This window comes from Thunnus thynnus, chromosome 23 (assembly GCF_963924715.1).
Source record: "Thunnus thynnus chromosome 23, fThuThy2.1, whole genome shotgun sequence".
In the NCBI taxonomy this organism is placed as follows: domain Eukaryota; kingdom Metazoa; phylum Chordata; class Actinopteri; order Scombriformes; family Scombridae; genus Thunnus; species Thunnus thynnus.
In genome coordinates, this window is record NC_089539.1 from 23,800,009 (window position 1) to 23,814,968 (window position 14,960).

General features: G+C 39.8%; 1 protein-coding gene across 5 annotated transcripts in view; it reads right to left on the reverse strand.

The window, feature by feature from the left end:
• Positions 1-1,684, reverse strand: part of shank3b (SH3 and multiple ankyrin repeat domains 3b) — a 53,931-nt gene extending 52,247 nt beyond the window's left edge. For 3 of the 5 annotated variants that reach the window (XM_067581825.1, XM_067581821.1, XM_067581823.1), the window contains exon 1: positions 1,194-1,683. The gene's annotated coding sequence lies outside the window, so the exon portion shown is untranslated. Of the gene's footprint in view, positions 1-1,193 lie in introns of all 5 variants that reach the window. The other 2 variants (XM_067581820.1, XM_067581824.1) reach the window with 1 other exon arrangement.
• Between the last annotated feature and the right edge of the window lie 13,276 nt (positions 1,685-14,960).

Consider the following 14,960-nt stretch of genomic DNA (forward strand, 5'->3'; position numbering starts at 1 on the left):
TTTTTTTTTTGGTCTACCACTAAATTTAACTAAACACTCAAATCAAATTTTCACGCTACGGTTATCGTAGGTAAAAATATCACGGTAAATACTATCATCAGGATAATCACCGAAATTTCCTTAAATTTTACTATTATATATATATATATATATATATATATATATATATATATATATGTACTGGCATATATACTAGTACACACACACACACACACACACATACATATATATATACATATATATATATATATATATATACACATATATATATATATATATATATACACTACTTCACGCCATGATAACCTTGGATTTTATTCATTGACAGTGGTCTGTATGTTGCAACTTTGTTGAACTCTGCATAAGAAATAACATCAAAAAGTTTACGACAGTTGACTGGAAATCAAATTAAATGCATTAAAAGCGGCTCAGTGTCTCTTAGATTGTACACACTCATATGTACATATTCATATTTTGGAAATTCATTCATTTTTCATTGATTTCTGGAGCGCAAGAACCACTGCTCTGTTGAAACGTCACATTGCTGCAATGAATCAATTATAAGTGGACATTGGAGCCCTGCAGTGTGCAAGCTGTTTATTTCGATATTCGCTCACTTCCAGCCCAGCACCAGCCCTCTTCAGTTCGGATGTGCATACATACTCCTAGCTAGTTTATATAATTTAGCCTGCAATTACATCTGTTTGTTGCATTATCCATCACATCTGTTGTACTGATAATATTTTCATATTTTATACATTTGCGTGTATATAATTTAGCCTTTAATTGCATGTGTTTCTTGGCTGTTTTTGGATTTTTATTTGATTAATGTCAGGTGGCTGCTGTGGCATTTTAAATTCCCTTTGGGGTAAAGTATTTATCTATCTATCGCTCTAGAATATTTTACCACAGTATATAATAGAAACGATAAACCAGCACATCTATATGAGTTTTGAAACTAAAGAAACTAAAAACTAGGTTTTCTGTTTAGGGCAATAGGTTATAAAATGGTTCCAAACTAACCAGTAGCACCTAAACTAACAATCCAATTGCTTCTTTAATTACTTGTTCAATATTGATTGGCTCTAAATTGACTTGTTCTATAAACAACACAGTTTAGTTCCAGAGAAGAAACCTCCAAACACTTCTAGTAACACAGATAAGACACACTGCAGTTACACCAACACACTTACCTAACGTCAGCAGTCCCATCAAACTTTTCCAATGGCCTTTACTGATTTCTACTGGTCTCTTCTGGTCTGTCCTGGCCTGGTCTGACTGGTATACTGGTCCAATACTGGCTCTGGCTATGGTTTCTGCTGTGGTCCAGTCTGAGATTCTTGGGTCTCTGGTTTTTGATTGGTTGGACCTCAGTTGAACAGCTTTCAGGAGAGTTTCTGGTGGATTGTTGTAATCCTGTGGTTGACTGAGTACTTGTAGCAGTAGCAGAATGAGTACTTTCTGCAGTAGATGAAGTTTCCGTAGATGTTGTAGTTCCTCTTGTAGAATGAGCAGAATCTTCAGTAGATGAAGTAGTTTTACATCAAACGGTAAAGTAGTTTCTGTAGTATAACTGTAGTTATTGTGTAGTAATCCTGCAGTAGAGTGAGAGGTCTCAGAGTTTCAGATTGTATTCTGGGAGCTGCCCTGCCCATCCTGTAGAAAGGGAGGAAAAGAGGGAGGAAGAGTGAGAGGAAGATAGGGAGGAGGCGGGTGGGAGGTAAAGGAGAGGGAGGCCAGGATGTGAAGGAGGGAAGGGAAGGGAGGGGAGGGGGAAAAGATAAAGAAAAAAATATCAGAAAAATAGTGGAGGGTATACAGAGACGACAGAGTGTGCTGTCTTGCAGTTTGAATCAGGATTGAGTCAGTTTCATTTTGTGGAGGCCATTTCAGGTTGAGTCAGTTACACAACTAACACATGAAGCTGTTGTAGCGGTTAGCATGGCAACAAGGCCAACCGTAAGAGCCATGAAACTTGTCTCAAATGCTGGTAGTATTATGTAAAGTTTTACATATTGATTTATCTTCCTGTTTCTATTCTGAGATGAGTACCTCAATGCAGCAGACCAGGAATTACCATTAGCCTTGATTATCAGCAAGCCTTTATGATTCTTAATTAAAAACGCTACTATTTTAAGCAACAGGAACACCAAGATACAGTATATCTGACTACAACTGAACTGTATGATTGGCTAAAGGGAAACAACTTTACTGTGCTAGAGGAGTAACTGGCCACAATTGTCAAAATACACTTTTTCAAATTGTTGGCATTTTGTTGTTTAAGTTTTATATTTTTGGTTGTTTCAGTATGGAGGGTAAGTTTTTCAAAATGTTCCAAAGATATTACAACTTGCAGGTTCCCAGTTTGACGTGTGTCACACTGGTGCCTTGTCAGACCAGAAAGTGGCAAAGTGTAATTCATCTGCACATTCTTGTGAAATGGGTGGTGCAGGAAATTTACTGACGTGGAGACTACTTTTCTAGTTAAGAAAGTGAGTAACAAGTGAGTAAACACGTAATGTGCGAGCTAGCTGATAATATGCTAATGTTAGCGAGCCATAACAACCCACTAAGATAGGTGTGTATTTGCAAGCCAGGTAGCTCACTTGCTAACCAGACAAAAAGTTAACACATTTTATTTGAGGGACCATCAACCCCTCTTGTTTGTGGAGCTGTTTAAACTTTAGTCAAACATACATATAGGCAAAAAGAACAACGAACAATAAATACGGTACAATCCTGTATATATATAAAAAAACAAATACGGAACTATGCATCCCTGAGAAGACTATTAGCTTAATGATAGTCAGCCAGTAGCTAAGTGAAGCCATTTGATAGCCTGCTAATAGCTAATAACATCACTCTAGTTGGCTGTTAGCCACAAGCATCTCTGTAGACAGCTGTTAACATTCAGTCAGCTATTAGCAGACTGTTGTTGGCTTACTGGTAGCCAGCTGGTAGTTTGCTAATAGTTTGCTGACATCATGCTAGCCAACTGGTCTGTGAAATCAGGGTGTTTCCATGGTAACACAGACAGAAGGCCATTCAGAACAAAAAAAAAAAAGAAATCCAAAAATCAAAACACTTGACAAAGATTAGAACTACTTCCTGTGACTCACACTTCCTGTTTCCCGTCTGGGTTACCAAGGAAACGGATGTTTGGCAGGAAAAAGCTGAGAAGCTGGACAGCACTGATAACACACACGCACACAATAAAACCACTGTATGACTGTGTGTGTGTGTGAGTGTTATTTTTCAGTAGCTGACTTGTATCTTGGATTGAGACCTATCCAGATTGTGTAGAGATCCAATTCAAACAGACCCAACATCAAAATCTAAAATGTGATTTGACTGCTGCTGCTATAGGCCTAGATTGCCAGGGGACTTCCCATGATGCACTGAGCTCTTCTCTCCTTCTCTCCATCTGAACGCATTCATATACCATTAATGCATGTTACTAACTTGGCTTCTTCCCCAGAGTTTTTGTGCTTTCTCATCTCACAGGTCCCTATGGATTATGGTCCTGGACAGCCTGGTTATGGATCATGAGCTTCCATGGATCGTGGTTGTGGACCCTGTGCTTCTGTAGTCCTGCTTGATGCCCACGCCTGCTATTATTATTAATCATATTTCTATTATTATTGTTGTTGTTATTGTTATTATCGTTGTTTTTATGCTTCTCTGTGTCTCTCTCCCCCCTCTCCCCCTCCATCCTTCTTTCTCTCTCAACCCAACTGGTCAAGGCAGATGGCCGCCCACCTAGAGTCCGGTTCTGCTCAAGGTTTACTTTCACTAAGTGCTGCTCATGGGGGAATGTTGGGTCTCTGTAAAATAAGGAGTAGAGTCTAGACCTGCTCTATGTGAAAAGTGAGATAACTTCTGTTGTGATTTGGCGCTATATAAATAAAATTAAATTGAACTGAAAACTGACTTCTAGTGATCAGATTTTACTTTTCCAGAATTATCTGTGGACAGAGGTGGAAAGTAACCAAAGATTTTACAGTTACAAGTGTGCAGTTTTGTGAAAATTAACATTTGATAACATGACCCACTGACCTCTTGCCACAATGAAAGCATAACAACAACGCACTGCTCCCAAGTAATGGGAAGCAGCTTTTTCCAACCAATTAATGGTGTGATATATGGCTACATATAAAACTGAAAGAATCCTGGGGCTGCCAAAAGCAGCTGTATGGGCCAAACTACCTATGCTCTATGGGCCCAAAAACACAGAAACATGAGGAAGCCAGCGGAAACATGGCAGATATTTGGGTTTTTTTTTCTGATTATTTTTTTGCCTTTATTGGACAGTTATTGGTGAAGACGCCAACGGGAAACAAGGTAAGAAAGAGATGCGTATGATAAGCAACAAAGGTCCCTTGCTGGATTCAAACCAAGGACATTGCGGATATGTGGCATGTACAGTAACCATTCGGCTACCAGGACGCTCCACATGGCGAATTTTTTTTGACTTCACACACCACTGAGCAACATTCATAGGGATGAATGGGCGCCATCTTTGAACACAGCACCCAGCTTTCCTTAATACATCCATGGTCTGCCCAGACTTAAGTGATCCCTCCCTAGTGTGACACCACTGTTTCAATGCATTTACGGCATGTGAGGGTGGTATTAAGACTGACACGGGAAAATACGAGGCAGTCCTTTAAGTCACATTTTAAATTCAGACTTTCACGGTTAATTAATGATTTTAATCGGTCTTCAGGCGATTATTGCATCATGACTGCATGAGTTATTTTCCAGTACTTCCTAACATGTAGTGAAGTTGAGAAAGCATTGGACTACATTTGCATTCATCATGTATCTGCGGTCACGCTGCACTTAATTCTCACTGAATCTGAATGACCAGATTCTGATACGACCTCCATACGTTTCAGCTGGATGTGAAGCTGTCCAGTTGTGGTCAGATCATCCAAGATGCATTTCATTCCATTGTTAGATGTGAACGGGATTTGTGTGTGTGTGTGTGTGTGTGTGTGTGTCCTGGAAATGTAGCTCCCTTGGCCATTACCATGGCAACCAATGGCAGGAGCTGATAACACACACTGTATTCTCTCTTTCTGACACACACACACTTTATCTTGTCAAGTTTCACACATCACTGGAAACCTAAAAATTGAGGAGAATCTGTCGAGTTTCCTTCTTCTCACATAAAAGCAAGATTAAAAGCCCCACAAGCATCCAACAGAGGAGGAAACGTTCATCACAGCCAACCACATGTATGTGTTGGACGAAATGAACAATATATCGATGATTTAGTTATTTGTAGAGACTAACTAGAGGAATAATTAAACTCGAAAGCACTCATTTTCTGGAGAACATGAATGATATGGATAAATATTACTGTAACCTTAATTAGATTAAGATATTTATTGAGTACAATTGGACATTTTGGTTTGATGGCAGCGTTTCATGGAAAAATGGCCAAAAATGCAGTGTTAAAATAGAGGTGGAAATTTATTCCAATCATTTTTGTCAAAATTCAAAGATACATAGTCACTGACTATGTAATTTGTTCTTTTTTTTTTCCTGAGCTAATTGATCACGTCACCATTCAAAACATTGTTTCTTCGTTTCGGCATGTTGCCTCGTCAAGCTGTGAGGTTCAGTTCATTACAAAATACGGCCTATTGATCTTATTACCAGTTTTTTCATTTGTTCCATTTCCTGTTTTGTCCCTTAAAGGGGAACTATCTCCTTCTCATCTACTATATTGAAGTTCTGCTAGCTTCCTCCATCCCAGCATTTTTTTAAAAATGCAGCAGTGGACTGCACAGGACTCATACGGCTACGTAGTGTGTGATGCGGCAGGTAAGGGGACACAGACTGACCACCGCTCAGTGTAGCATGAACAGAGATGTACAGCTGGTAGTAAGAGCTAACCAGCCATGAGCAGCTGCTGTCAGACTCTTCGTGTCCGCGCTTGAAACACACAGAGTCCGCTAGAGCTTTGAAAGTCATTAGAAGCACATTCATGGCCTTTTGTAAAAGCTTCTGTATGGTACCTGTGTTGTAGCTGAGCTAGCGGCTCTACTACAAGAGGCTCTTGTAAAGCTCTGAATATAGCACAGTTAGTTATCAGCGGGCCTGTGTGTTGTGTTTACTGCCACAGAAATGGAATAAATCTCCTGTTCACGTACAATGTCATTATTTAAAGCTTTATAAACAAGTAAAAACTTTAAAATCGATTCTGAAAGATACAGTTAGCCAATTGTTTTAGTTAAGACTCTGGCTGCAGCATTCTGAACTAGCTGTAGTTTTCTTTTAGACCTTTTAGGTAAACCAGTAAAAAGAGAATTACAATAGTCTAAACGGCTAGTAATAAAAGCATTCCAGCATCTCTCCGTTAAAAAAGCTCTGACTTTGGCAATATTTCTGAGATGAAAAAGGTGTTGATGACCTTGTTAAAATGAGACTAAAATGAAACCCATGTTTGTGATTTGTGTTTTAATCTGTTTGCTAAGACCACCAAGCATTGATTGCCGTTTTTAATCTTACTGTTTTGGGTCCTATTAAAAGAATTTCAGTGCATGCAGTGAATTGGGCTCATTTGGCGATACTGAGATGTACAATTGTGTATCATCAGCATAAAAATGGTAATTGACATGGTGATGGTTAATGATGTTTCCAAGTGGAAGCATATATAATGAAAACAAGGGACCCCCCTCAATGAAACCTCGAGGGGACCCTCTCAACGTGCTCTCCTCTGCCTCTGGTCTCATTCTAGGCTCATCCATGGTCCGGCACGTCTACTGTCCTAACACAGAAACCTTCTCCTATCCCGACTCAGCTCGGTACTCCACATTAATTCAGTGCTTCACGAACTGCTGCGGGATAATCTTTCCGCGTCCTCAGTGGTCACCTATGTTGGATCTAATGATGTTAAGCTTCCAACAAGGATGACTTTAAAGCTGTGATTGACACTGTCCTGGAGTCTGGAAAACAGTGTGTTATTTCCGGACCCCTGCCTTCTCCTGGATTTGGAGATGTGAAATTCAGCCGGATGTGCCAGCTGCATATCTGGCTAAAAGGATTGTGCCATGCAATGGGAATTCCTTTTGTGGATAACTTCCCTGTTTTCTGGAAACGACCCAATCTCTTTGCACGGGATGGACTTCATCTCAACAGAGAAGGTAAACAACTATCAGCCCACAATATAGAACTCACACCGAAGTCCTGTAAACCGCCGAAAGATCAAAGACATCTACGACATGTAGGAACTGGTCGTAGTTCAGTCATTTCGCAACGTCAATCCATAGGAATACCTGCCTGTTCCTACTACATTTCAACAGCTGTGACATATTCTCCATTCCTGTCATAGTTAGCTGTCGCAATAACACAAAGAAATACCAGGGTGCTCTGAACAACAGCTCGGTCTCGCGCATTAACTTCACATCAGTTCCTCATTATGGTGGAAACACATGCAACTTAGTGAAAACTGAAAAACAGTCAGTCCCGGTGAGGCTCAAACATGAGCCAATAATGTTAGCACTTCTGATAGATTAGATCCCTCTCTAGCAAATGTTTTATATTCATTTCTGAACATGGTCTTAGCTTTTCCTTTTTAACTGAAGCCTGGCGTAGTCTTCTCCTAATTTCATCTCCAGTAGACAAAATAAGAGGGGATGGGATCACCACAATTTTTTTTAAATCAAGATTTACCTGCACTCGGTGTTCTTTTGGCAATTTTGTAATATTATCAAAGCACACCAGCCTGTACTCACTGTGACTGTCTATCAGCCCCCAAACATGACATCTGAGCGCTAGGATTTTGTGTCCATTGTTCTTACCAGTCATGATAAAATAATTTTACATGATGATTTTAATGTTCATGTCGATTATTGAACGATTACACTGATATGAGGGCTTTGGATTTCCTGGATCTCGTTGCTTGTCTCAGTCTTGTTCAGCATGTACAGAGTGCCACCCACATTCATGGAAATACACTGGAATTAGTTATTAATAGGGGTATTGATGTTGACATTTCATCCATTGCTAAAATCCCTGTTTCTGATCATTTTTGTGTCTTTTTTAACATCACTCTATCTACATCAAATGAATGTTGTGAAGCGTAACATTAACAATTTTGACAGATTTTCAAATCTGATGAATACCTTTCCTCTATCCATCACTGGCTTAGCTGATGACCTTGTTACTGATTTTAATGATAAATTCAGATTTTCATTAGATACAGTTGCTCCTGCACAAATTTAAAAAAAAAGGCAATTCATTTGCAAATCACCATGAAAAACTGCTGCAATTGTTGAAAAGCTGAGAGACGATGGAGGGAAAGCAAACTACAGATCAAGTTATAATCTACAGTAATGCAGTCAGGAAAGAGAGACAAGCCCATTTCTCAAAGATCATATCAGGAAACCAAAATAATCCCCAAAGAGCTTTTTTACCACAACTGACAGTCTTCCAAATCCATCACCTGCTCTCAGTCTTCAGAACAACTCATCAACTGTTAAATGCAAAGAATTTGCTTCATATTTTTAATGAATAATTTCTGTCTGCCGTCTCTTATCAGACTTGCTGACGCTACCAGCAGCTCTGTGTGAGAGGCACAAACTGAAGCTACAGTTAGCCGCTGATCTGATAGTTATACTCGGTGTGGCAGCTTATATATGAAATATACCTCGGAGTCTTGCCTATTAAATCACTAACTCAATGTTCAAATCCAAGCAGACAGAATCAAGCTAATTTTAAGCAGAAAAAGTAGTTTTTTTATCTATATTGTTGGAAAAATCACTTGTAATTAACATCATATGCAAACATAGACTTATGTGATTGTGTGAAGAGTAAATTAAATGATTTAGTGTGTTGTTACTCTTTAAAACAAGCATTTCTTCCTGCAGTTTCAGAGTAAAAACATCCAACTCCTTCATAAAATCCAGGACTCTGACCAAATCTCTGAGCTAACCAATTTCCTTCTTGGGATAATGAATGTTTTCCATCTATTAATTAAGCGATTTGTGCAGTTTTGGGCACAAAAACAACTTCCCATGTTGATCTTCTCCTAAGCTCTCAGTCATTCTGGTTTGCTTTCTGCTCCCTGGTCCTGATTGGTTCAAACAGCCACGACCACATTCTGAGGAGGTCATTGGACAGAAACTGTGTTAATATATGAACTGGGTGAGCAACTTTCACAGGAATTAATGGACGCCATTTTGGAGTCCGATATTCAGTTCTTAAAATAACATCCAGATTCATGCAGGTAGATCTGCAACCATTAGTTGATTAGTTGCCAACTATTTATAGTATTATAATCAATTAATCAATTTCTCTGATTCCAGCCTCTCAGATGTGGTTTCTTTAGTCCTCTATGACAGTAAACTGAATATCTTCGGGTTGTGGACTGTTGTTCGGGACAAAACAAGACATTTGAGGATGTCATCTTGGGGTTTGGGAAACAGTAATCGTCATTTTTCACCATTTTCTGACATTTTATAAGATGAAACAACTGATCGATTAATCAAGGAAATAATTGACAGATTAATCGACCAGTTATGAGTCATGTGGCTCTCAGGATAGTTTTTATTTTCAAGTTCCTGTTGCTAGACGGCGTTCATCATCTTAGCTTTGAATTGAGGGGAAAATGGTATTTGCAGGTTTTCATGTTTGTACGACTTTGCAGTGAATTATAACATAAGTGCAGTATCATGGTAGAAAACAGGCTGCACCATGGGAAATGTAGTCTTTAAGGTGCATTTGTTAAAAAACTCAGGCTGTATATGTAAAAAGCAGATTTAGCCTCCTCGCTCTCGCTATCACGGCGATGCAGTTTAACCTCTGACCACTGACATATTGAGGTAAAGTCACTCAGCTGTCACAGTGCTGGGTTGAACACGTTTCCATGACAACCCGAGTGATGTTAAAGAGTCCCGGTGCTACAGAAGAAGCAAATCCACTTCCTGTTTGAAGTGTTTTGGGCAGATCATCTCTTTAGATAGACGGTCTGAGACTACGGCCTACACACTCGCTGCTGCGCTTACATAACACACACAGTGGACGGTACAGTGATGCTGGAGGAAACAGAAACAGGAAATAAAGACGACCCAGAGAGAGGGAAAGAGATGAGAGAGATGGAAAATAAAGGAAAGAAGAGAAGTGCGAAGGAGGGAAGGAAATGAAAAGTGGGGAAAGGAAGAGAGGAGGTGATAAAAGGTGAGAATAAATGAGTGGAAAGAAAAAAAGAGGAAGGACGAGGACAGATGGATGGAGAAAAATTACGTTGGGGGAGAGAAGGAAAGGACAGATATGGAGAGGATGAAGGAAGGATAAAAGTAATGAATGGAAAGAGAGAGAGAAAGGAGACAGGAGGGAAAATAAAAGGGAGAGAGAGGAGGAGACAAGGAAAAGCAAATGAGGAGAGGATTGAAGGGTATGAGACGAGGGAAGGAAATGAAAGGAACAGAGCAGATGAAGGAAAGAACAGAGGAAATGAATTGAAAGATAGAGAAGAAAAGGAAAGGTGGTGAGGAGAGGAAATGAAGAGAGAGAGGTAGAAGAAATGAATGAGAAAAAAAGATGAGAATGAAGAAAAGGAAAGGAAGCAAATGAGGAAAAGTTGGAAGGAAATGAAGAGATGACAGAAGGAAAGAAAATGAAAAGATGAGATGGAGGAAAGGATAGAAGAGAAAGAGGAAAAGAAAAGGAAATAATGAGAAGGAAGGGAAAATAGAGAGGAGTCGAGGAAAGACAGCAAACAAGGAAAGGAAGGATGGAAATGAAGAAAGGTGAGAAGGAAAGGAAAGGAAGCTAACGAGGGAGGGAAATGAAAGAGAGAAGAGGAAAGGAGGAGAGGGAAGGAAATGAAGTGATGAGAGGAGGCAAGGAAAGGAAGTAAACGAGGAAAGGGGGGGAACGAAATGAAGACAGGAAAGGAAGGAAAGATAGAAAAGGAGTCTAGGAGAGGAGGAAAGGAATAGAAACGATGAAGGAAAGAATGAAAGACAAACAAGAGAAGAAGGGAAGAATGAGAAGCAAAGGAGAGAGGAGGCAAAGAGGGAGTGAAATGAAGAGATCGGAGAAGGAAAGGAAAGGAGGCAAACGAGGAAAGCAGGCAAGGAGATGACGAGAGGAGAGACGGCAAGGAAAGGAAAGAAGGCGAACAAGAAAAAGAGGAAAGGAAATTATTGAATAAATGAATGAGAGAGAAGATGGGAGGAATGAGAAGGAGAGAGGAGGCGAGGAAAGGAAGCAAACAAGGACAGGAGAGAAGGAAATGAAGAGAGGTAAGAAGGGAGGATAGTAAAAGAGGGAAGGAAAGGATAGAAGAAAATGACAAGAGAGAAGAGGGGATGAATGAGGAAGCAAGGAAAGGAAGCAAATGAGGAAAGGAGGGAAGGAAATGAGGAGTGAAGAGAAGGAAAGGAATAGACGAGATGAAGGAAAGGACAGAAGAAATGATGAAGAGCAACGGATGAGGAGGAAATGAGGGATGAGAGGGAGGAAAAGGTAAAAAATAAAGGTAAAGTGTAAAGAAAATGTAGTCACGACTTTTAAAGTTACAGACGGGCAGCGAGTGACACACACACACACCGAAACAACATTACACACATGCAGGTTTACATTCCCTTCAACACACACACACACACACACACACACACACACACACACACACACACACAGAGCTGCAAAGAGACTCACCCAGAAGATCACCGACTCGTTCTCCATGATGATTAACTGAAAAGAAAAGAAACGACTGATGGAGAGAGAGGAGAAGAGGAAGAAGGGAGGAGGAGGAGGAGGAGGAGGAGGGAGGTAGAGAGAGGATGGAAGATGGAAAAGGAGAAGAAGAAGAAGAAGAAGAGGAAGAAGAAGAAGAAGAGGAATCTGGAGACGAAAAGAGAGAAAGAGAGAGAGAGAGATGAAGAGGGAGGGAGGAGAGGCAGGATGAGTGGAAGGCTGGTCGGTTCAGCCCACACACTGCTCGCATGACACACACTGTGCATGAGTGTGTGTGTGTGTGTGTGTGTGTGCACATGTGTGTGCGCACGTTGTCTCCCACTCCAATGCGTGGGTTAGAAAACACACCTCTCTCACTCACTCTCTCTCTCTCTCGCATCGGAGAGGGAGAGAGAGAGAGAGAGAGAGGGTAAGCAGCGTGGGTGTGGAGGAGCGGCCCCGTCGCCATGGCAACGATGCAATAGCAAAAAATAAATAAATAAAAGAAGAAAGGGGGGCGGGGGGGGGCGGGGGTTCAGATTCAGCATCCTCCAATCATCATCATCATCATCATCATCATCATCATCACCGGCCAATAATAAAGAGCAAGGTGCATGCTGGGAAAAGAAAAAAAAACAAAAAAAACCACAAACAAAAACAGCCTTAAAATTCAATGACATTTCTTAAGTGGAATCGACTAATTGGAGCAAGAAGAAGTAGTCACATGACCTGCAGGAAGTGGTGGAATGTCACTATTTACTCAAATACTACTTAAAGAGGACGTATGCTGAATATGTCCAGCCTCTATATTTATATTCTGGGGCTCTACTGGAATATCTTTACATGATTTCCAGTTAAAAACTCCTTATTTATCTTCTACTGGTCCTTTATGCAGCCCCTCAGTTCAGCCTCTGTCTGAAACAGGCCTCCTGTCTCTTTAAGGCCCCGCCTCCTGATGAGCCCCCTCTGTTCTGATTGGTCAGCTTCAGGAAGCTTCCTCCAAGGCTAAGTAAACAAACTATAGTGGCAGGATTTCACTTCTTCTTCTCCTTCTTTACCCCAAATGTCAACTTCTCAAATCCATCCGTACCTGTTGGAGCTGAATCACATCTGAAACCTCAGCGTTCAGAGCAGGTTGAAACCCTGACTTTTGACTTGCAGGCAGCATTTCTACATACGTTCACCTCTTTGACCATGTTTAACATCCAACATCATAACAGGATATAAATGACAGAAAATCCCAAAAATGTCCTCTTTAGGTACAATTTACGTATTTTGTAAGTTTTTCCACTTTAAGCTACTTGACACTTTCACTTCACGACATCTATTTGACAGCTGTAGTTTTATAGCTTTTTAGGGCTGCAACTAACAATTATTTTTATTATAGATAAATCTGCCTGATTGTTTTGTCTGTAAAACGTTTTGTTCGACAAACAGTCCACAACCCAGGTGTACCTGTCAAATTTCAGATGTCTACAGCCAGGTTTCCGTCCAAATTTAGCACAAATTTTAACCAAATTTCCTGATAATTTGCAAAAGAAAATTTGTATTATTGCTAAATCTGCAGCTGGTGCCATTAAAGCATTGCAGAGAGAATGTAAAGGATGGAAAACCATGTGGAAAACATGATGGAAATATGACACAAACACATTTTGCTGCAAAAAAAAAAGTACTTTTAACGTTTCAAGTACATTAAGCTGATAATACTGGTGTAAGTAAAGGAGATGAAGAGGGTGTTTTCCACATATGAAGCTCTCGCTGTCAGTCAGTCAGAGACGTTGGAGGCAGGAAGCAGCAGAAGTGTGACTGACTGTGTTTACACTGACTGCAGTAATCAGACTGTTGACCTCAGTTTGAAGCTGTCACTGTCATCAGCTGTACAGACGAATCTGAGCTGGAGGCGGAAGTAGACGAGCCTTCATCACTTAAAAACCTGCTTATAACACTGTGATGTTTTGTAAAGGATTTCACTGTTTAAGCTAAGAAATCTGTCCAGAAGATCCAGTTATATGTTGAACGTCATCAAATGCCATTAAAATATAGGTTTTAATCTATAATCTATATAAAACTGTTCAATAATATATAGTCCAGCTACAACACAAGCTTCTGCTCCATGATGAAATCTGTTTAACTCGCAAACTTCCATTAAACTCTCGACCACGGACCGAGCGATCTGCCTACACACATGGCAGAATTAACCCCCTATTGATCCCCACTACTATGGCAGTACTGTAGAGCTGAAATGATCGGTTGATTAATTGGCACAATTTTAATAATCGATCAATCTTTTTGTCATTGTTAACACAAAAATGCGAACAATTCTCTGGTAGCAGCTCCCCACATACGAACGTTCGCTAGTTTTCCTGTTTTTCATGATATTAAACTCAACATCTTTGTGTTTTTTTGACTGTTGCTCAGACAAAACAAGTCATCTGAATATGTTCACTTGGTCTTTTAGGGTTTTTCAGATATTTTATACACTGAACAATCAATGGATTATTATATATTATTATATATTTCTGTGTGCAGTTTGATAAAAACACAACTTTTACAACAAATTAACTAAAAACCATTAAAGTCCTGAAACAGACTCAAGACCAGGACCAGGAGTTGGAGGATGGAGGACCTGCCAGAGCTCAGACTAAACTTCACTGCTGCTAATTATAACTAATTTGTGATTAATCAGATTATATAGACCTAAATGATGTGGAGTAAACCTGAGGCTTTTGGGGTCTGGGCTGAAATTCCACTTTGCAACTATTCTGATGATCAAATAATCTTTTTTGGCCAAAAATGCTAAAAAAAAATAAAAAAATCTACTGGTTGCAGTTTCTCGACTGTCAGGATTTGGAGCTTTTCTTTCATACAAGACAGTAAATGGATTATCTTTGGATTTCTGACTGTTGATCAGACAAAATGAGACATTTGAAGATGTCACCATGAAATTATAACGAAGCATTTTTCACTATTTTCTGACATTTTAGAGACAAATTGGTTTTGTGAGACATTTTGTGTCCAACAGTTAAACTTTGAGAATTGAAAATATTTGTAAATTCATAGATTTTGGATTTTTTTTTTGTGCCATTTTGTGGGAAAACCCCCCCCCCCATATCAGACACTATGATTCAACATGCTTATCTTTTATGTTTTCAAACATGTCTTGAAGGGGAACTGAAGGCAAAGATCAGGTTGTTTATTTATTGAAAACACACTGATGCAAACATCCTGTAGTCAGCGGCGCTGCTGTGGTTTCCTGTGGCAGAGTGACA